At 33.3% G+C, this 22,515-nt stretch overlaps 1 long non-coding RNA gene across 1 annotated transcript; it reads right to left on the minus strand.

The window, feature by feature from the left end:
- Positions 1-19,920: 19,920 nt before the first annotated feature.
- On the minus strand, positions 19,921-22,280 carry LOC114259120 (uncharacterized). The gene is made up of 3 exons (XR_003628187.2): positions 22,200-22,280; positions 20,543-20,620; positions 19,921-20,138 (listed from the first exon to the last, which is right to left on the minus strand). It is a non-coding gene; the product is annotated as an uncharacterized LOC114259120 (long non-coding RNA).
- Between the last annotated feature and the right edge of the window lie 235 nt (positions 22,281-22,515).

The raw sequence follows: 22,515 nt of genomic DNA on the forward strand, positions 1-22,515 counted from the left end.
TTGTTTTGCCAAACTAGTGAAGTTACATAGCCTCTTGCATCTCATCTCTCCTTGTCAAAAATCACTCAAAGCCTTAACCAAAGAGAGTATTCTTGCCAAGAAAAGAGTGATCGTACACTTGTTCAAAATCGTCATTTTAAGCTCAAATTTCAAGCTTTTGAATTGAGGATTAAGATCATAATTCACAACATTGAGGGTGATCAAGAGGAAGTTTGAAAATCAAGAAGTTCAATCCTTTTTTGCAAGGTGAATTTTCAATTCTTTTATTTTTCTTACATGTTTTATCTTATATTTATTTTCTTATGTTAATTTCATATTATGTTCTGTCTTATATTTATTTTCTTATTTTAGTTTCACATTAGTTTTGTTGTAATCTTATATGTTCTATTTTTATATTTATTTTCTTGTTTTAGGTCCATGTTAGTGTTATTGTAATCTTGCATATTCTATCCCATATTTATTTTCTTGTTTTAGTTTTGTAGTAGTTGTTTTTTTTTTTTTTTTTTGTGTTCTTATTTTAATTTCACAATCTTGCATGTTCTATTTTATATTTGTTTTCTTGTTTTAGTTTTGCAGCAGTTGTGTTTTTTTGTGTTCTTATTTTAATTTCATAATCTTGCATGTTCTATTTTATATTTGTTTTCTTGTTTTAGTTTCATAGTAGTTGTGTAGTAATCTTGCATTTCCTAGGTTAAAGTTATCCTCTTATATTAGTTTCATATTAGTTTTATTTTAATCTTACATGTTCTACCTTATATTTGTTTTCTTAATTTAGGTTCATGTTAGTTTTGTTATAATTTTGCACTTTCTATTTTTGTTTCCTTGTTGTAAGCTAACTGGTAGTGGTTAGTTGAGCCACCTACATATTTCTTGTTTGTTCCTTTTCTTGGTTTCATAACAAGGAAGGTTTTGCTTGGCCTAGTTGGCCAGCCGGCGTATTTGGCCGGTCGGTTAGCTTCTTTCGAACAAGATGGCATAATCTCCCAATGTTGACCAATTTTCGCCAACAATTCCAAGGAATATGAAACTTTTATTTTGTTTATTTTTATTTTGAGTGTTTTGTGAGGTTTTATCGTATTTTATTGCAATATTCCCTCCTCTCTCTCCCATTTGGTCTGTAATAATTTATCCAAGTGTTGTAATAATTCCCCGCCTCGCTTCTTTCTATCTCGTTCTTTTTCTCGCTTTCCTTATTTGTATATAAACATCATATTTATTTTTCATCATATTCATGCTTTGTATCCATGATTCATGCATTTTGATTCGGTTAAGTTTGGATTTGTGGATTTAATCAACTCCTATGTGGTTATGTGCGCTACCTCATGTTCTTGAGATGATTCACATGTCATATCTTAGAAGCTGAATCTTTAGTTGCATCTCATGAGTGAGTTGCATTAGGATTTTGTATATAAGATCATGCATATTTTACTAACTTTGTTTTGTAGATGTTCACGGGACGTCGGTAAATATGTAAGTTTTTATGCTTTAGCATCCCTCTTGTGTGTGTTTTTTCTTATTATGTTTAAGCACCCTACCATGTGGCTACTTGCTTACTTGATATAACTATATGAATGCCAGTGGATGGAGGTTGTGTCACTTAATTGGGAATAATGTTGATTTTTTATGTTTGTAAACTCAATTTATTTGGGTTGTAGATCTTCAAAACTCTTTCAAAATACATAAAATCGAATTATTCCAAAATAAATGACATAGTCTATACTTGTATCCTTCACCTAGTAATTTTTAGGATTTATTAAATAATCAAACTATGAACATATAAAGAAAATAAAATTCATATCATGGTTTAGTAGAGGCCGATCTTTGATCGGGTGAGTGGGGGTGCTCATTATTGACCTTCCCCTCTCATACCTAAGGTTTCGAGCCAAGCATCCTTGGTTACGACGAACAGTGGCCTTGGCACGAGTCATGGGTTTCCTAATTTCCCAAAGTACTAGGTGGCGACTCTGAGATCTGATGACGCAGTCCATTTTTGACAAAATTGCAATAAAATGGATTTTCAATAGAAGTTGCCAAATCTGGACTCTCATCTATGTTTCACATTGCACTCGTGAGACTAGATCAAAAAGATTTCGGGAGTCCAAACTGTTTAACGCGCGCGGGTACCCCCCAGGCATGTTACAGTGTCAAACACATTTTTGGCATCAGTTTTAAGGAAAAGAGCTCAAATTTTGAGACAGGTGCGTCGAAATCCACACGAGAGGATTCTGATGCCTCTATGAGTGTGTTAGCACCATAAATCTGCAATTTTTATTATTATTCATTATTTATATAATTGCAGGACACGTGGCATCCTCTTATTCATTTGGAAGTTAAAAGAAGTTATAGAGATAATGGAGAATATGAAGGACAAAGTGGATGAGTGGGAGGACAAAGTGGATGAGTGAAAGGACACATGGCAAGACAAGAATGAAGATGGAAGAAATGGGTAGTTACTAAGTAGTTATTGCTGTATTTTTTCTTCTATAAATAGCCATTAATGACTACATTGTAAAGGGCCAGAACTTAAATCAAAGACACCTGATTTCAATATTTCTTCTCATTTCCTTATCTTAGGAGTAGTTTAATATAGATTTATATTTCGAAGCATTTATTTTCAGTATTTTCATTTCGATGCATTTTATGCACTTCCTTTTCAAAGCATAGGAGTAGAGGTAAGTAATTATTACTTTCATTGTTCACTCAATCATCTTTCTCCGTCCCTCTTTCTTCTTTTACTTTTTCTTTTCTTTACACTTGACAATTTTGAAGTCCTCTTCGTTGAGGCAAAAGAACCGTCAACGCAATCGCTTGATAATTGGCTTGAATTTAACCATAAATCTGCAATTTTTATTATTATTCATTATTTATATAATTGCAGGACACGTGGCATCCTCTTATTCATTTGGAAGTTAAAAGAAGTTATAGAGATAATGGAGAATATGAAGGACAAAGTGGATGAGTGGGAGGACAAAGTGGATGAGTGAAAGGACACATGGCAAGACAAGAATGAAGATGGAAGAAATGGGTAGTTACTAAGTAGTTATTGCTGTATTTTTTCTTCTATAAATAGCCATTAATGGCTACATTATAAAGGGCCAGAACTTAAATCAAAGACACCTGATTTCAATATTTCTTGTCATTTTCCTTATCTTAAGAGTAGTTTAACATAGATTTATATTTCGAAGCATTTATTTTCAGTATTTTCATTTCGGTGCATTTTATGCACTTCCTTTTCGAAGCATAGGAGTAGAGGTAAGTAATTATTACTTTGATTGTTCACTCAATCATCTTTCTCCATCCCTCTTTCTTCTTTTACTTTTTCTTTTCTTTACACTTGACAATTTTGAAGTCCTCTTCGTTGAGGCAAAAGAACCGTCGACGCAATCGCTTGATAATTGGCTTGAATTTATTCTGTAAGGATTTTTCAATCCTTGCTGGCACGCTCGCAATTACAATAATAACCTTCGAAAACCAAAAAAGCCAACATATATTTTTGGCACGCCCAGTGGGACAGCCAAGTGTAAGAAATGACAAAGTATTTGGATTGCGCCATTCGAACTTGTCAATATGAAATATATTGGCGTGAAAGAGAAATTTTGGATCTTCAAGAAGAGATCCATTTTCTTGATGAAATAAACTTTCATCCCTTACATATTATTTGGTGGAAGAAAAAAGACACCGTTTAATTGGAGAAATTCATCAACTTGATATGGAAATTCGCCAATGGAATGATGAGTTAGCAACTCTCACTACCAAGTCTTTAACTGAGGCTTTAATGGCCGGAATTGGTAAATTTTTTCAGAATTTTTCCACGGTTAAAAATAGCAAAAGCAAAGAGTTGATTTCATCAATGGCTCGGGGGGTTCAAGAGTCCGTTTTAAAAGAGCCAAATTATGAAATTAACACAACGAAAGAGCATGTTCTTGAGCCAAATTTGGCTAAGAATGATGTTCCATGTATGACTCGGGAGGTCCAAAAATCAAATTTTAGAGAGTCAAGTCGTGAAAATAACGTATCTATGGGTGATTTTCATAAGCCATTAATGGCTAACATGGAAAAACAACCTACTTTGCCAAATAATTATGAAAACCTATTCGGCAAAAGTCATGTTTTTAAAACAAACATGGTCAAGAATAATGAACAAGCCACTGTTCATGAATTCAAAATTTTTGACATTTTTCAAAATGTCAAAAAGTATGAATTTTCATGGTCACACTATACCATGACTTTTGGTGTTCAAAATCCTTTTTGGATTTGTGGTTCATATCAAAATATAATTTTGATGACGTGGCTAATAAAATTAACAAATTATTCTTATGAGTTCGAAGCACTAAGAACAAGGGATGACCATTTAAAATGCATGAATTTGGCTAGAAAAAGCCTGTGCATTTAAATAAATGGTTGAAAATAGCTTATCTTTTCAAATTGATGGCCAGTTGTTTGTATGTACACAATCAAAGCATCGAAGATACATTCGAAGCATCAAGAATTGTTTCGAAGGTTGATTACTTCACCTTCGAAGCTGTATAAAGCTTTGAAGATACATTCGAAACATCAAGAGTTGTTTCGAAGGTTGATTACTTCACCTTCGAAACTGTATAAAGCTTTGAAAACTTTCGAAATGTGTACATCTCTTTAAATATATGTAAAATGACAATTAATTAGTTGTCGAATAATGCCTGTTTTTGGCATGATAAGTTGGTTCAAAGAACAACAGTTTTGGTGTCTTCGAAGGATTAATAACTGGTTCGAAGCACAAAATTAATATTTTCATTAATTATGTATGAACCAGAACATACAAAATGTGAATAACTACAATGTTGGCCAAAAGCTGCTTCGAAGGCTCTTTTGCCATAATTTTATAAGCTCCGAAGCACTCCATCTTGCATTAACAGCTTCGAAGAAACAATAATGGTGGTTGTGAACCTTCGAAACTTTGCCGAGTATTTCTAAGGATGTAATTTGTCCTTTGTCGGCACTTTCAACCTTCGAAAGATGATTTTGGTCTTTTGTACCACCTTCGAAGCTTGTTACTAGTCCGTAATAGCTAGCATTCGAGACATCTAGTCATAATTTCATACTCATTCGAAACACTTCATTGGTGCTATTATATCATTCGAAGCACTTTGTTGATATTATTCGAAACATTTTATTGCTTAGATTAGTCATGTGCTTGGTTCGGCCCTTTAAAAATTCAAGTAAACATCATTTTTAAGGGCCACGGGGGGTAATGTTAGCACCATAAATCTGCAATTTTTATTATTATTCATTATTTATATAATTGCAGGACACGTGGCATCCTCTTATTCATTTGGAAGTTAAAAGAAGTTATAGAGATAATGGAGAATATGAAGGACAAAGTGGATGAGTGGGAGGACAAAGTGGATGAGTGAAAGGACACATGGCAAGACAAGAATGAAGATGGAAGAAATGGGTAGTTACTAAGTAGTTATTGTTGTATTTTTTCTTCTATAAATAGCCATTAATGGCTACATTGTAAAGGGCCAGAACTTAAATCGAAGACACCTGATTTCAATATTTCTTGTCATTTTCCTTATCTTAGGAGTAGTTTAACATAGATTTATATTTCGAAGCATTTATTTTCAGTATTTTCATTTCGATGCATTTTATGCACTTCCTTTTCGAAGCATAGGAGTAGAGGTAAGTAATTATTACTTTCATTGTTCACTCAATCATCTTTCTCCGTCCCTCTTTCTTCTTTTACTTTTTCTTTTCTTTACACTTGACAATTTTGAAGTCCTCTTCGTTGAGGCAAAAGAACCGTCAACGCAATCGCTTGATAATTGGCTTGAATTTAATCTGTAAGGATTTTTCAATCCTTGCTGGCACGCTCGCAATTACAATAATAACCTTCGAAAACCAAAAAAGCCAACAGAGTGGTTTGCTCTAGAGAAAACCCATATTTTTCACAAAAAATCCGCTCAAGCGGAACCCAAATCCGCATGAGCGATTTTGCTCAAAAATCCATAATTTGAATTCGCATCTCAAAACAAATTTCAATGCCCAAAACTCAATATTTTTAACCCGAAAATGTTAAGAGAGGTTACATAAGAGCATAAAAGAATTCTCAAAGACCCAATACGATAAACAAAATGCTGGAAGTAAAGCACACCATCTTACTACACAATACTAGTCAAGTCCAACACCCAGGACATCACAACCCCTATAGCTTTGGAAATTACAAATACATCATTGTCATATTTTGTCATTCAACGTTGATAGAAAAACTAATATCCTAACTGTCATCTTAGGTGTTGTTTGGTAAAGCTGAAAATTAAAAATTGAAGACTGAAAATTGAGTATTAAAAGCTTAATGCTGAATTTATTAAGTTAAGAAGCTATTTGATAAAAATTTTAAGTACTTAACTAAAAATAAATTGTTTGATATGTATAAGATTAAATTTAAAATTTATTATTTTCAAATTATATATTTTAATTTTTGTATTGTGATGGTGGTTGTAGTGGTGATGGTAGATGGTGACGGTAGTGGTAGTGGTGGTGGTGGTGGTGGTGATAGTAGCGGTAGCGATTGTGGTGGCAGTGGCAGTGGTAGTTATAGTTGTGGCAGTAGCATGGTGGTGGTTGTAGCTTGCTTTCCGTGCTCCTTTCAGATACGACTAGCCCTACAGTTCGGACTCCCGTGGTTCTAAATTTGATTCCACAAGTGCAACGTGAAATAGATAAACACAAATGAGTCCAAATCCGACAATTCTTTTGGAAAATCAATTTTGAATCAAAATGTCAAAAATGAAATGCTTTGCCAGATATAAAGTCGCCACCTAAATATTTTTAAAAAATTTAAGAAACTTGAGACTCGTGCCAAAGACTACTTATCTGTCTTCACTAAAGTGTCTTGGCTCGGGAACTTAGGTACGAGAGGGGAAGGTTATGAATCGAGCACCCCACTCACCCAATCGAAGATCGGCTTTTACTAATCATGATGTGAATCTTATTTACATTATATGTTTTTGATTTGGTTATTAGGCTAACATTACTATGTGTTACACACAAATATAGACTAATTTGCAAAAATTGAAACACTTTGATCTCATGTATGTTTTCTAAAATTGTTTCGAATGCCACTACAACAAAATGCAACTTTGGCGACCAAAATTGGCAACTAAAAAAAATTTAGTCGCCAAAAGTGATAGAATTGGCGCCCAAAAATTTTGTTAGTTGGCAAAAGTACAATATTTAGCTACTAATTTTTTTTAGCCAGGTTATATTGATTATTGGCGACTAAAAAAAATTTAGTCACTAAAAATACTAGAATTGGAAACACAAAAAAAAAATTTAGTCGCCGTATATTGAGTTTTGGCTACTAAAACCATTTAGTTGCTGAATAAAAAATAAAAAATTATTTTTATCTTTGGTGACCAGAACATATGTTCAGCAACAAAAAATATTTTAGTCGTCGTATATTGAGTTTTGGCTACTAAAACCAGTTAGTCACCGAATAGAAAATAAAAAATTATTTTTTATCTTTGGCGACCAAACATTTGGTCGCCAAAAACATATGTTCAACGACAAAAAAATATTTTAGTTGTCGTATATTGAGTTTTAGCTACTAAAATCATTTAGTCGCCGAATGAAAAATAAAAAATCATTTTTTATCTTTGGCAACCAAACTTTGGTCGCCAAAAATCTATTTTCAGTGACTAAAATTTAGTCGGCAAATGTGTACAAAATATTAGTGGGAAATATTTCATATTGGCGCCTAAATTTTTGCCCAAATCTATTAGTCTTCACACGGTTCTCTCTCTCTCTCTCTCTCTCTCTCTCTCTCTCTCACACACACACACACACACACACACACACACACACATAGAGAATCAATCACCACCGCCCCTCATCTTAGCATCGCACACGACCACAGTGTCCGTCAATCTTCCATCATCGAACATCGCCACCGCAGCTCACCATTGCCTCGCCTCCCATCGATATTCAGGTTATTCTTTGTCCTTTTTCGATTGAAGTTTTTAACTGATTTTGATACATGTAGATATAGTTATGTATATATATATATCGTAATCTTCGTTCAATTTTCTATAGATTTCTTTGACATTGTGCTTGCTTTCTTTACTGATTGAAGTTTTTGACTGATTTCGATTCATATAGTTATGTATCTATCGTATTTAAGTTTTGATTTTGACTGATCCATCCACAAAATTGTATTATCCATCCAACCCATCGATATATCTGAACATCACAAAGGTACTCTCTCTCTCTCTCTCTCTCTCTCTCTCTCTCTCTCTCTCTCTTTCCTAGATAATTCCTCCTTAGAGTTGCAGATCTTGATTCGCCATTGAAGAACTCTCTCTTGGAAGCCCCTCTCTCTTTGTTTATTCTCTTCCTTCTTTTCTTCTTATTTTACAATCTTAATCTGCTCCTAGGGTTTGGATTAAGGCCATAGAGTTTGGATCGATGGATTTGTTATACACCCCCTGCATTGACCATGCGAAGCAATGGCTTTCCAATTCCAATCATCCAATTAATTCCGATCCAAATGTTACTTGTATGCATACTTCATCACAAGTTTTTGATTTTGTTGATTTTTTTTTTCTTTCAGTGTGTTTTGGTGAATTTGATTCGTAGATGTGGAAATTATGCCTCTTTTCAGATGCCCGTGCATGGCTCCATGGTCCCAGTCCAAGTAGAAGGTTTGGATGAGCAATACCAGCAGGTAGAAATTGATTTCCTCTGAAAAAAATTGATTTTTTCACTCTTCTATTTGATAATATCATGATTAGACATGCTCCACTAAATCACATATGAATTACATATCTGATAATGATATTATGGTCTTTGCTAAGTTTGCATCAGTTTGTTTTGGTCATTTTTATTTAGCTGCAACTCCCACTATAGTGATGAACAAAGCTATACAGAAAGTCTATGGTTTTGAGGCCTTTAAGAGTTGAGATCAATATAATGTATCAAGTGTTGTTGGTTGTCTACTAATAACAGAAGAAAACTATGTTGTCTTGAATTCAGAGAATTTAGTGCAAACAGAAATATTCAGTTAACTTGGTTTTCATTTTTTAATATTACTTGCTACTGTACCAAGGTTATTCTATTTTGCTAAAGAATAATGTAATTATAGGACTTTGAATTATTGCGCCATGTTATAATCTTTTAATCCAGCTCTTCACAAGAAAGATAAAAACTAATTCAAATTTAATCTGTTGCCAAAAGTTAGTCACAACTTTATTTTGAGAAATTACATTGGTTGCACTATGTTTCTGCAATGTCCTTGTGCTCTTCTTGAGTTGTTTTGATGAGCTCATTAATTAAAAATGAAATTGTTGGTAAATTGGGGAGCTGTGTAAGACTATTAAATTAAGGATTGCAATGTGGATCAAAGTATCTTGCCCCTTCTTGGATTTTTCAATTAATGATACTATTTTCAACTTGCAAAAATTCAAAGTTTGCATTAGGGGGATTGGTTAGTAGGCCTGGGGTAGAGCATTTAGGCTAGTGATTTTGCTTTAAGTTTGTGCTAACATTACTTGTTTTTGCTATACAACCTTTTGTACCATTTCCTAATTCCATGTTTCCATACTCATTTAGGCTTTAGTTATTTTAAACTTTGTGTCAATCACTTTTACATCTATACAATCTCATATTAAATAATCTGACTTTTTTTGTATGGTTGGGATTGCTTGTCTTATTTTTTGTTGAATTTGGATTGAAGGTTTACTTTAAGGATTAAATTAGGATTAGTAAGGGACCTATTTATACATCTTGTGGGATTATTTTAAAGGGCAACTCAACTTTAACTTGTTGGATTCATAAATGTGAAGTTATTCATTATCTTCATCATGAATATGCCAAGGCTCCTCTATGTGCTGTTGGAACTAGTATTGGTGCTAACATTCTGGTATGTTGTTGATTGCTGGCTGTGTTTCATACCTCATATATTTAAGTTTGACTTTGAATGTTTCAAATTATTCTCTTAAATTGTTTCATTAGTTTTTCTTTTTTGTATTCTACAAGAATACCATTGTGTAAAGATCTCAATTATTATTCAATGCATGTTATGAGAAAGTTATGTATCATGCGTGCTACTTGTTGAGATGATTCAAATTATGTCTTTTCTTTTTTATATTAAAATATTCACACACACACACACACACACACACACACACACACACATATATATCTGTTTTATGCTTTGTTTCCATGCTTGGCATTTAGCCATGACGTTAATAAGTTTGGGATTTATGCCCATGAAGCATTGAAATCTTTTTGACTGCATTATGTTGTACTTGTTTTGAAGTCATTATTGAGAAGTAGATTCTTGCAAAGTGGAAGATTGGTCCAAGACAAGAGACCCCCCTCTTCTGTGGCAGCAAGTGAATTGGGTTTTTTTGAGGCAAAGACACACTGTCTCTGGTTTAAGGTATTTGGTTTTAATGCTATATGTACAATAAGAGTGGCTTCTTTCTTTTTATTTCTCAGAAATATTTTTCCCGCACTAACTACCATGCAAGGTTGCTTTTACTACTTGCCTTATTTGGGTGTGTATGTGTCTCTGTGTGGTGGTTTGTTTCCCTATAGCTAATGCTTGTTATTTTGGTTATTGTAGAAGAAAAAATCATGTTCAACTAACACGTATCTCTGTGAGAGTAGCCATTTTGTACAAATAATGCCAACTCTGTTGCAGAGTTCAGATGGTAATCGCCCTGTTTGGTAAGAAAATTTTTATTTATATGATACTAAAATTTCTACAAAAATACTTCACATATTGGCATTATTGTTTTGGAGAACTTGGAATTGTTTTGACATTATACAAATAAGAGAAGAAAAGAAATAACACATTAATTTCTTAACTAATTAATTAATTATGCAAAAAAAAAAAGATGGAACAGCTATCATGGGCAGCTTTCCCATGACAAATACGACTTGTGGCAATAGACGGAATGTAATTTGGACCTGTAGATTAGGAGTTAGAGCCGAAAACGTCTTAAACTTAGTCGAAAAATGGCGTTCCAGGGGCAAAAATTCAAAACAAACCTCGAACCACCATGTGGCTGTCACGGACAGTTTTCCCATGACAAACACGACCTATGACAAAAGATAGAATGTAAATAGGATGCGTAGGTTGGGAGTTAGATCTGAAAACGCCTTAAACTTAGTCGAAAAATGGCGTTCCGGGGGAAAAAAATTCAAAACAGCCACCGAATCACCATGTGGCTATCACGGATAGTTCCCTATGATAAATACGACTTGTGACAAAAGATGAAATGTAAATAGGACGCGTAGGTTGAGAGTTAGAGCCGAAAACGCTTTAAACTTAGTCGAAAAATGGCGTTCCGGGGGTGAAAATTCAAAACGGCCCCTAAACCACTGTGTGGCTATCACAAATAGCTTCCCCATAACAAATATGACCTATGACAATAGACAGAATGTAAATAGCACGTGTAGGTTGGGAGTTAGAGCCGAAAATGCCTTAAACTTAGCCGAAAAATGACGTTCCGGGGGTGAAAATTCAAAACAGCCCCCGAACCACCGTGTGGCTATCACGGATAGTTTTCCTATGACAAATACAACTTGTGACAAAAGACAAAATGTAAATAGGACGCATAGGTTGTGAGTTAGAGTCAAAAACGCCTTAAGCATAGTCGAAAAATGGCATTCTGGGGCAAAAATTCAAAATAGCCTCCGAACCACGGTGTGGCTATCACAGATAGTTTCCCCATGATAAATATGACCTATGACAAAAGATGGAATGTAAATAGGATGCGTAGGCTGGGAGTTAGAGCTGAAAACGCCTTAAACTTAGTCGAAAAATGACGTTCCGAGGGCGAAAATTCAAAACCACCCTCGAACCATCGTGTGGCTACCACAGACAGCTTTCCCATGACAGATACAACCTATGACAATAGACGGAATGTAAATAGGACACGTAGGTTGGGAGTTAGAGTCGAAAATACCTTAAACTTAGTCTAAAAATGACGTTCCAGGGGTGAAAATTCAAAACAACCCCCGAACCACCGTGTGGCTATCACGGACAGTTTACCCATAACAAATACGACCTGTGACAAAAGACGGAATGTAAATAGGATGCGTAGGTTGGGAGTTAGAGCCAAAAACGCCTTAAACTTAGTCGAAAAATGGTGTTCCGAGGGCGAAAATTCAAAATAGCCCTCGAACTACTGTGTGGCTATCATAGACATTTTCCCCATGACAAATACAACCTGTGACAAAAGACGGAATGTAAATAGGACGCGTAGATTGGGAGTTAGAGCCAAAAATGTCTTAAACTTAGTCAAAAAATAGAGTTCCGGGGGGGAAAAAATTCAAAACAGCCCCCGAACCACCGTATAGCTGTCAGGGATAGCTTCCCCATGACAAATATGTCCTGTGACAATAGGCGGAATGTAATTCAGACCCGTAGATTATGAGTTAAAGTCGAAAATGCCTTAAACTTAGTCGCAAAATAGCGTTCCGAGGGCGAAAATTCAAAATAACCCCCGAACCATCGTGTAGCTGTCACGAATAGCTTCCCTGTGAAAAATCATGTACGCAATTTACATTATATTTTTGTTATGGAAAACATGTACACTTGATATGTTTTGTTATTAAGATTTTATTTAATTTGGATTTTAATTGTTGGTTTGGATAGTATATGTATTTGTTGGATTATACTATATTTATGGATTCTTATTTTATTTTATTTGGATTTTAATTGTTGGTTTGGATAGTATCTGTATATGTACGGTTAATAGTTAAGTTTTGTATATTGTTGGAAATTGAATGCTACAGGTTGTGGAGAAATATTTTTATTAAATGGTTGACAATCGAATGAATGAATGAATAATTTTGTATATGCGCAGGTTACAAGTGGCGCAAAAAATATTACAGAACAAATTATAAAAACTAAATGAGACCTTTTAGTGACTAAACAAATATCACAGGTTGGCTTTTGACTACTAAAAATTTAGTCACCAATTGTAAAAAAAAATGAAACTTTTGGCTATTAAACTTTTAATCGCCAATTGTAAAAAAGAAACTTTTGGCTACTAAATTTTTAGTCGCCAATTCTCAAAAAGTGAAATTTTTGGCTACCAAATAATTAGTCACCAAACAAACATGCTTAATTGGCTACTAAATAATTTAGTCACTAAAAGTAAAATATATATATATATATAATTATTGTTAAAAAATATATGGCGACTAAAGTTTTAGCCGCCAAACATACATGTTCAATTGGCTATTAAATAATTTAGTCGCTAAAAGTAATATATATATATATATATATTTAATTATTGTTAAAAAAATATGCGGTGACTAAAGTTTTAGTCGCCAATAGGTCACTTTTGGCTACTAAAAAAATTTTAGTCGCCGGTTGTTTTACCGACGAACTATTGGCGACCAAATATATTAGTCGCCAAAAGTAATTGGTGACTAAAATAAGGCTTTTGGCGACTAAAATTTTAGTTTCCATAAGTGAAATTTCTTGTAGTGTATGTACTGCTTGAAAAAGTGATCTCATATGCGCATTACTCAAATTATCCCAAAGTAAATAATTAGTCTTCATCTACAGGCATTCAAATAGGTATCTCAATTAAGCACTTAGCCTCATGGAAAACATGCTTGATATGGCAACAATCACACTTATGCAATATGCTAAAGCAATAAGTGCTCACCTAGTACTCCAAGGCAAACCGAAACAAAGCAAAAGAATTAGAAAACATACACGCTCCTAATGAATGCAACACATGCGATATGCAATTAATATGCTCGACTATAAACATGGCATATGAATCAATTTGATAGCATGAGGTTTTAAGCACGTTGTCAAAGAAGTATTTAAACGACAATGCTTGTTAGTATGATGAGCCGGGCCTTATGTATGCAAGACAATGGATGCTTTATACATGGAAAATGCTGAACAAAATATGATGTGCTACACTATCCATCATAAGCGGGGAAATAAAAGGGAGAAAAACGTGGGGTTGGCAGACATACACATTTATTACATATTTCGCCTTCGCACAGGAAGGTCTGAAGACATGAATTAGCTAAGCTAGCTAACTAATTAATATTATAACACCGAATTTAACTAACTATTATGGCTAATTAAATAATTACAACACAAAATTAATTGCTCTAATTAATTAATACAAATTAACTAATTAAACTAACTAACTAGTTACATTACAAAATTAATTAACTAAGTAATTAATTACAAGTTCACTCACAACATACTATTAGTAATAAAACAAGTCTAACGGGTCTCGAGGAGCAAGGAAATGGCTTATGCATACACATGAATTTCTTCCCCGAGAATGTCTATGCATCGTTCTGCACCTCAACCTCTGCTCTGCTCTGTGAAGAAAGTGGTACGGCCTGGTTGAAAAAGGTGGCCGGCAGGCCAGCAGTGGTGCCCGGCCGTCAACTAATAGTGGCTTGCCGCCTAGTAAAGGTGGTCTGCCGGCCACTAATGTTGGGTTTCCCCTGCTGCAACAGAGTACAAACAGAGCATTCTCAGGGGATGTCTGTCCACACTGCTTCTCCTTATCATCAAACAACTCAAATGAGAGGTAGGCTCGATTTGCAAGCCATCAATTGATGTAAATTCATTGCATGATGGCTTATGAATCAAGGGATACAATTTCAATAAATGCACAATTAAAGACTCATGAACCTCCCCCCTGTCATGATGTTGATCAAGGGAAGAGGCTGACATCGACTCTTGAACCATTTTTATCACTAACAAGTATGAAATGACTCAAGACTCAATGAGTTCAATTAACGTCTGATTGAACCCAAGTTGATTTTATTATCTTGTTTCATTTTACCTCAATTTTATTACTCCATTTCATTACCTTTCCATTCATATTAATCGATTGAGTTCAATAATGAGCATTAAGTCCACTAAAGGAGGGAAGTGTCAAACCAAGGGTTGGTTTAAGGCATGAGAGAGATGTCATGCCATTTGTAATGAACCTCCGAAGAGATTAAACTATTTAGCACAACAATCTCTATCTCAAACGTAAACAAACAATCAGTTTGAAATGACTTTCAAAGCAAGGAAGAGGCTAAGAAAAGGGAGAAGTACAGAGATGATTAGAAGTAAACACAAGTATAGAAAGCTTGAAATAAATGCTATTAACTCAAATAGGTTGGTGTCTAATGCCGAAAACACCAAACCTATGAGGACCATTATACTATAAGCATACAATACAAAGCATAAATGACATGAACAACTAAAAACTGTCCTAAAATAGGCTAAAACAACATTGAAATTAAGGTAAAAACATCTACCAAAGGAAACCAAAATAATGGAGCAATTAAGCTAATAAACAAGCTGAAGGAGAGGAGGCTAGCCCCTCAATTTTTTGGACTTCAAAACCACATTTTAGTCTCTGAAAAACCTCTAAAAATTAGTGTTTAAAATCTCAAAAAAACAAAAACAAAAAACAAAAACAAAAAGATGGGAAACACAAGGTTAATGGCCTAAGAAGCAAGGTTCAAAGAAAGGCGATCCACCCCTCTACCTTTAATGACCTTTGACTACAAGTTTCAGCCCATAAATAGAGATAAAAAAAAAAAAAAAAAAAAAACAGTACAAAAACAACAATAAATGATGGTCAATGAATAAGGAAAAGAAGCTTGGAGTTATACCTCTTGAAGATGAATGATCCGTTGAATCACAAACCACTAATTGCACACCCTCAAGAGTTTAAAATGCAAGCTTAAACACCTCAGCAAATAACCCTCAAGGTTTGGTATGGAGTGCCTAGGCAAAGGGTATAGAAGTTGCAAGGGAGAGAGAGAAATATAGAGAGATAAATATTTTCCAAAACTTTGTTCCACAAATTTTTCTAATCCTAATTTTTGCGAGAGATTCATCTATATATAGAAATATATGAGACTATCTCGAAAATATCCATACAGATACAGCTAAGGCAGTGCATGGACCTGTGAAGACAACTGGCACAACTAGCAAAAAGGTTTGAATTTTTACACAAGTGATCGGCAGGCCACTAGTGGGTCTACTGGTCCCTTGGATGGTCAGACTTAAAAAACTATCGTTTTGGTTCAAAAACAATACACAAGGTTTGTAGGTTTTTTTGAGGCTCAAAACTGAGGTTTCCTGTTGAGGAAATCGAGCATTTAGACAAGCGTACAAATCATCATTGGGTGAGCAATTGGTAGCGCTCAAGTCTTAAGAGCAATCAAAAATTGGGTGTCTACAGTGGTGGTAAGTGGTAAGTGGTAGTGGTAAGTGGTAAGTGGTAAGTGGTAGTGGTAGCAATAGTGATTGTAGTGGTGGTAGTAATGGCAACGGTGGCGATAGTGGTGGCAGCAGTGGCACGCTGGTGGTGGTGATGGTAGTGAGTTTTATAATAGTGTATATTAATACTTAATATTTATAAATTCAGTCAGAATTAAGTAAGTTTTATATGAATTAAAATTTTCTTAGGTTTTAGCTTACATTTTAAGACGCACTTAAATTTTTAAGTGATATTAATTGTGGTTATTAAACAAATTTAATTGATTATCACTTACAATAATAAAATTATGAGAACTATTAATTGAAATATATTACTAATATGATTCAAAATAGTTAATTAATTAATTAAAATATTGATTATGCACTTAGAGATTTTAATAAGTGAGTGGTAAGTTTTATAATCACAAGAGATTAATATTCAAAGTAAATCTCTATATATATTTATAATTTATTTAAAATAAAAAAATATATAATATACGTAAAAAAATTTTATTTTTATTTTTAGATTGAAGTATATGCAAACATTACTCCCAAAAAGTGTTGTCCAAAAACTTCCTTTTCTAGGAAGTTTCATAGCAACTTGATGCCCGCGAGTCTCTCAACTAAATTATATGGTCTCAACAAACATTTATCCTTTCTAAAAAAAAAAACAAGAAGAAGCAAACATTTATAGTACACAAGTTATTAAGTTTATTTGGTATTTATAAGTTAAAAGATAATAATTAGAAATTAGAAATTAAATATATTTATTTTTAAAATTTTAAATAATTAAAAATATTTAATCTAATTAAATTGTTTTTATTTAATAAATTATAAAAAAAAATATCAAACAATTTGATGGACTCCTAAAACAAAATAAATTATGAACATGTCATATAATCGTTTGGAAATTGTAAGTTTTAATTAAAAAGTCAAAAAATTATTACAAATTGTCATAGGATACTCTTTTTTTTTTCATTTTTTTTAAATGAAAAAAATAATTAAAATAGCCCATTTTGAGATGGGGCTAAAGTAATAAAGCCCATTGTACTTTGAAATGGCCTCAACCAATATTTGTACAAGTCAGTATAGCGACTTTTCTTTTTTCTTATAGGAGCTGGACCCCCTGATGTGGACAACACTGAGTGGCTAGAAATTTCACAGAAGGCCTGTATTGAGTTGGCATTCCCTCCTTGCAACTCCTCTTTGCAATCCTCCTTGCAACGGCTGAGATTAGCTGTTACAACATTCAACAGTTGATTTCAATTTCTTTAGTAGCTGATCTCAACCGTTGAATGTTGTAACAACTGATATCAGCTGTTACAAAGAGGATTGTAAAGAGAATTTGCAAGGAAGGGATCCAGACTCCTCTGTATTTGCTCTGTGAAATTGCCTGTGGATATTGTTGTAACCATTCACTTTCAACTTTCTCCAATTTTTAGATCCTTTTCCCCGCATTATTGGTTTGATTTTTAAAATGAGTTGATTTCTATAATATTTTACATCTCAATAATCTTATCTCATGTTTTATCTGCAAATCAAACGGGTCCTCAAGGTCAATAGTTTTCGTATTGGCTTCAGATGTAAATGACACTCTGTCCTTTTTAGATTTGTGGGCCCATTTTTTCATTTTGATTTTTAAAATTTATGTTTTTGCACTTTGCCTTTTTATATTTCAAGTTTTTTTTTTTTTCAATTTTCTCTTTAAACTAATTTCTTTTCAAAATTAGACAGAAACTATTAGGATAACTATCACATAACATAAAAAAATATATTATTATATTTAAATTTGAGTTAACAAATGTTTTTATGTCACTTGATTGTTAATGTGTTATCTCCTGTTAAATTTTTAGCAAAAATTAATTTTAAGAATAAACTGAGAAAAACTTGAAATATGAAAGAATAAAGTCAAAAATAAATAAACTTTAAAAGACCAAAATAAAAAAGTGGTCAAACATAAAAGTCCAAAATATAATTTACATTACATTTTATTCCCTTATTTCAATGTGTATCAACTAATACTTGCACTCGGATTAAATTCATTAAAAAATAAATGACAAATTATAAAAATAATTTTAGAATTTGACCTTTCACTACAGGAAATGCCACTTTTGGCGACCAAAATATTGGTCGCCAAAAGCCCCATTTTTGGTCGCCGAAACAAATTAGCGACTAATATTTTTTGTTGCCAAAGTCGTCGCCTATAGCCTGTCGGCGATAGTATTGGCGACTAAACTATTTTTGGTCGCTGAAAGTGAATGTTTTGGCTACTAAACTCTGGTTAGTCGGCAAAGGTTATCTTTTGGCGACTAAAAAATTAGTCGCCAAAAGTGAACATTCGGCTACCAAACTCTGAGTAGTCGGGAAAGGGTATATTTTGGCGACTAAATATTTAGTCGCCAAAAGTGTTCAAATAAAATAAATTAAATTTTCAGCGACTAAAAATTTTTGTCGGGAATAAGTTTTAGTCACAACATTACTACATTTAGGGACTAAAGAATTTAGTCGCCAAAAATATTATTTTTCATTTTATTAAACTTTTGGCTACTAACCATTTGGTAGCCGAAAGTCTTCATTTATTTTTAGCTACTAAATTTTTAGTCACCAAAAATCTTTGGATTCTTTATGGCTACCAAATATTTAGTCACTAAAAATATTGATTTCCTTTTTGGCTACCAATTGGTTAGTCACTAACAAATTCACTTCTTTTTTTTTCGCTACTAAACATTTAATTGCCAAAAACTTTATTTAGTGTTTTTTTTATTATAATTAATTTCTTCACAACCTGTATTTATTTCGTGCAACCTGCACCCTATATTTAAACAATAATTATACATATATCTATTTCTATTTCGTTTCAACAATACAAAAATTTGATCAATTAACATCAAATTCTATACAAATCAAATACAATCCATCCCAAAATATTAATTCCATACAAACACAAAATCATACAAAAAAGATGTCCTCTGTACAAAAAATTATACATCAAATGTCATTTACAGAATATTTTGAAGGTGTAAACATGATGGGAAAATTAAATTTATTTACTAAAGCACTTGCTTAATTTAACAATGAAGCCATTGATCTAAAGGCTTCTCATCCTTCAAGCTTGCTTCATATAGTTTGGTACCTTTCTTTCTGAAGACACCAACTGCAAAATAATAATCAACCTCCCAATCAGCGGAAGCATTTAGCAAATAAGTATAGATAATTAAACAACTTAAATAGAAAGATAATTAAATTGATGATTGGAAAGCTCTTGGAATGAGTGGATCAAAATTTCCAAGTAATATCAACAAAATTTTTTTTTTTGCTAGAACGAGATCTGCAAAGGCAAAAAGAAGATAAAAAATGAGAGATCCTGAGGTCAAATCCAAAATTTAATTCTTCTCAAGTTTGCAGTTACTTACGTTTTTACTAATCCATAGATTTTCACTTCCATTACAAGTTAAATCATGAGTTATTAGAACTTGACAGGGAATGAGAATAGTGCCAGAGAAAAGGATCTATGCACTTCAAATTTGAGACTAGTGTTAAAATTTCTTTCCATAACATCTTACACCAAGTTCTTCCCATAAAATGTCTTAACATAACATCTTTAATTGTCCTATATTTGTTAGTTATTTCGTCTTTATTATTTTGGAAACAGTACACATCGCAGGGTAGTCAAAAGATTCACCAATTTGAGCTGTAAATTTCTAGTTAATGCCAGCTACACCATCTAACAACATACCTCTCCAGCATAATGGCAAATACCAAAAGCTCCACCTCTTTCTCCTTTAAAGCAAGGATTACCACTCAAGTGTTGCTTAAGCTTATTAGCAAAGGTCAAATCAATGGCCTTGGGGAAATTTGAATCTTCATCCAACAAAGATATTAGCCCTATAGGTTTCTGCAAAATGCATAGCAGTGAAGCCATTAACACACAATCTACCACACATGAAGGAGTGAATTTAAATATGAAAACCTATAATTAGGTTTCATATAACATGGTATGATCAAAAAGATGAGAACTTGGTGTATAATTATGCTTAGGAAGCAATATATTCAATCTTTTATTTTCTTTACAACTTCAGTTTATAAGAAACAATATTACAATAAGAACATGGTTTGAATTATGCATGAAAGGCTAACAAAAATAGTCAGAGACCTAGGACGACCTATGTGGTATGGCATCATATGTATATGAAATATAGTCCAATGCTCACATAGATCAGCACAAGGAACTCTGAAAAACTCGACAATGAACATGTGAGTGTGTTTGCGTGTGTGTGTTTGTGTTAAAAACAGAACTACCTTCTCAAAGAGATCCAAACACTCTTGGTTGTCTTCAAAATCTACTTTTGTCCAATCAATTCCATCTAATTCATACTCCTAAAAACAAAATAAACAAGTTGCAACATTAATATACTGAGACATTCAGTTGTCCTCATCCAAACACTGTTGATAACAGATGCAATTAAATTGGAACCTTTATTTATTAAGGTCATTAATCACAGATGCAAATGAAAGACAGGGGAAAAGAAATTAAGGAAAACCTGAATAGATGCAAATGAACTACAAATAATAATAATAACAATAATTGACTAACCATGAAAGAGATTATACAAAGCAATTCAAAATAACTATACCAATGCCATGACCCATGAGCATAACAATTCAGCGAAGTAAATACATTTCAAAATAATGCAAATAACCATGGAGGCATAGCAACATAATGACAATCATAAATGCAAAAAATCCAAGAATATATGGAAACCTAAAAGCAGACTCTAAAAACATTAATTAAAACAAAAGACCAAGTTTGAAGCCATGCTCTCTCTCTCTCTCACAATTAATCTATAACTAAGCTTGTTTAGTGTCCCAAATATTTGACATGATCTAATGGACTGACTCTAGTCTGGAAGGTTTGATGTCAAATCATACTAACACTATGTAAAGTTGATTTGCAATTAAGATGAATTCTTCTTTGAGGCATTTCATCAAACACCCTGTCCACCAAGGTTATTATATAAGAGCAACACAATAGATATATATATATATACCTGTCCACCAAGGGATAATGGTCCATGTAACACAGGTGCAATGGAAAGGAAAGAAATAATATGTCAGGTAGTTCAAGTTAAAGCACTCCAAGGACCTCCATTTCAGAGGCAAAGCACTCAAACTCCCAAAACTGTTTACAATTTTAGTGAAGTTTATACCTATTAATCACGAATTGAATGTTGACTAATCATATTCTATAACGAATATACTTGAGAAATAAAGAAATAAAATTTCAAATCCAAATCGATTCATGTAGTAATTTTCCCAAATTCAAAAGAAGAACAAACTCACAAAATTAGGCATAATCATCACAAAGCATCACCAACAAGAGTTACAGACAAATATCATAGGGTTGTGTGTGTGTGTGTGTGTGTGTGTGTGTGTGTGTGTGCGTGTGTGTGTGTGTGTGAGAGAGAGAGAGAGAGACCGATTGGGCGTTATGGTTACAGTGCCATTATGCTGTAGTATTCCTATCAAAAAAGGCATAGTTCCTACATATACTCCCCAAAAAATACTAAATGTAATACTGAAATTGATGTTGAACTGAGCATTCCCATAGTTTAACAATCATCATAAAATTGGCATGTTAAAATTTTCAATGTATTAAACAAAATGATACTCTAAGACTTAACCACAACCAACCCCAGCCACACTATCCCCATCCCACCAATACCTCTTCTTCCCTCACCAAGGTAGAGTTCTCATCCATAAGGCAGGGTAGAACCTCCATAGTTTAAACCTTGGTACTGAAACAAGCAGATTACATGAAACTCTTCTACAACTAAAATCTATGTTGATTACATCTTTGTGTCAATGACTAGCCATTGCGAAAATTAATGAAAAAAATAGAGCACACATGCATGTACCATACATAGAAAGAAAGAGAAAGAAAGCAACTTTCACTTACTTTTCACAAGCACCCTTCCTAAACTTTTCAGCCTGACAAATTTTTGCACCTCTGTCACACCACCTCTGTCACACCCTTCCTAAACGTAAATTTAACAATTCAAATTAAAAAAAAAAAAGGAAAAAAAAACACTAACAAAATTAATGTCCCCTATTTATTGTGTTTTCAACATTATAAATTGAATGAAACAAGATATGAACAGGATATATAAGATATTGAATGAATCAACACTATAGATATATATATATATATAGAGCAGTACCAGTATATATGTATATAGAAAGAACAAAGAGAGAGTGAAATTTCTACCTTGGCC

This window comes from Camellia sinensis, chromosome 7 (genome assembly GCF_055761805.1).
Source record: "Camellia sinensis isolate YWXY chromosome 7, ASM5576180v1, whole genome shotgun sequence".
NCBI classification, from domain to species: Eukaryota; Viridiplantae; Streptophyta; class Magnoliopsida; order Ericales; family Theaceae; genus Camellia; species Camellia sinensis.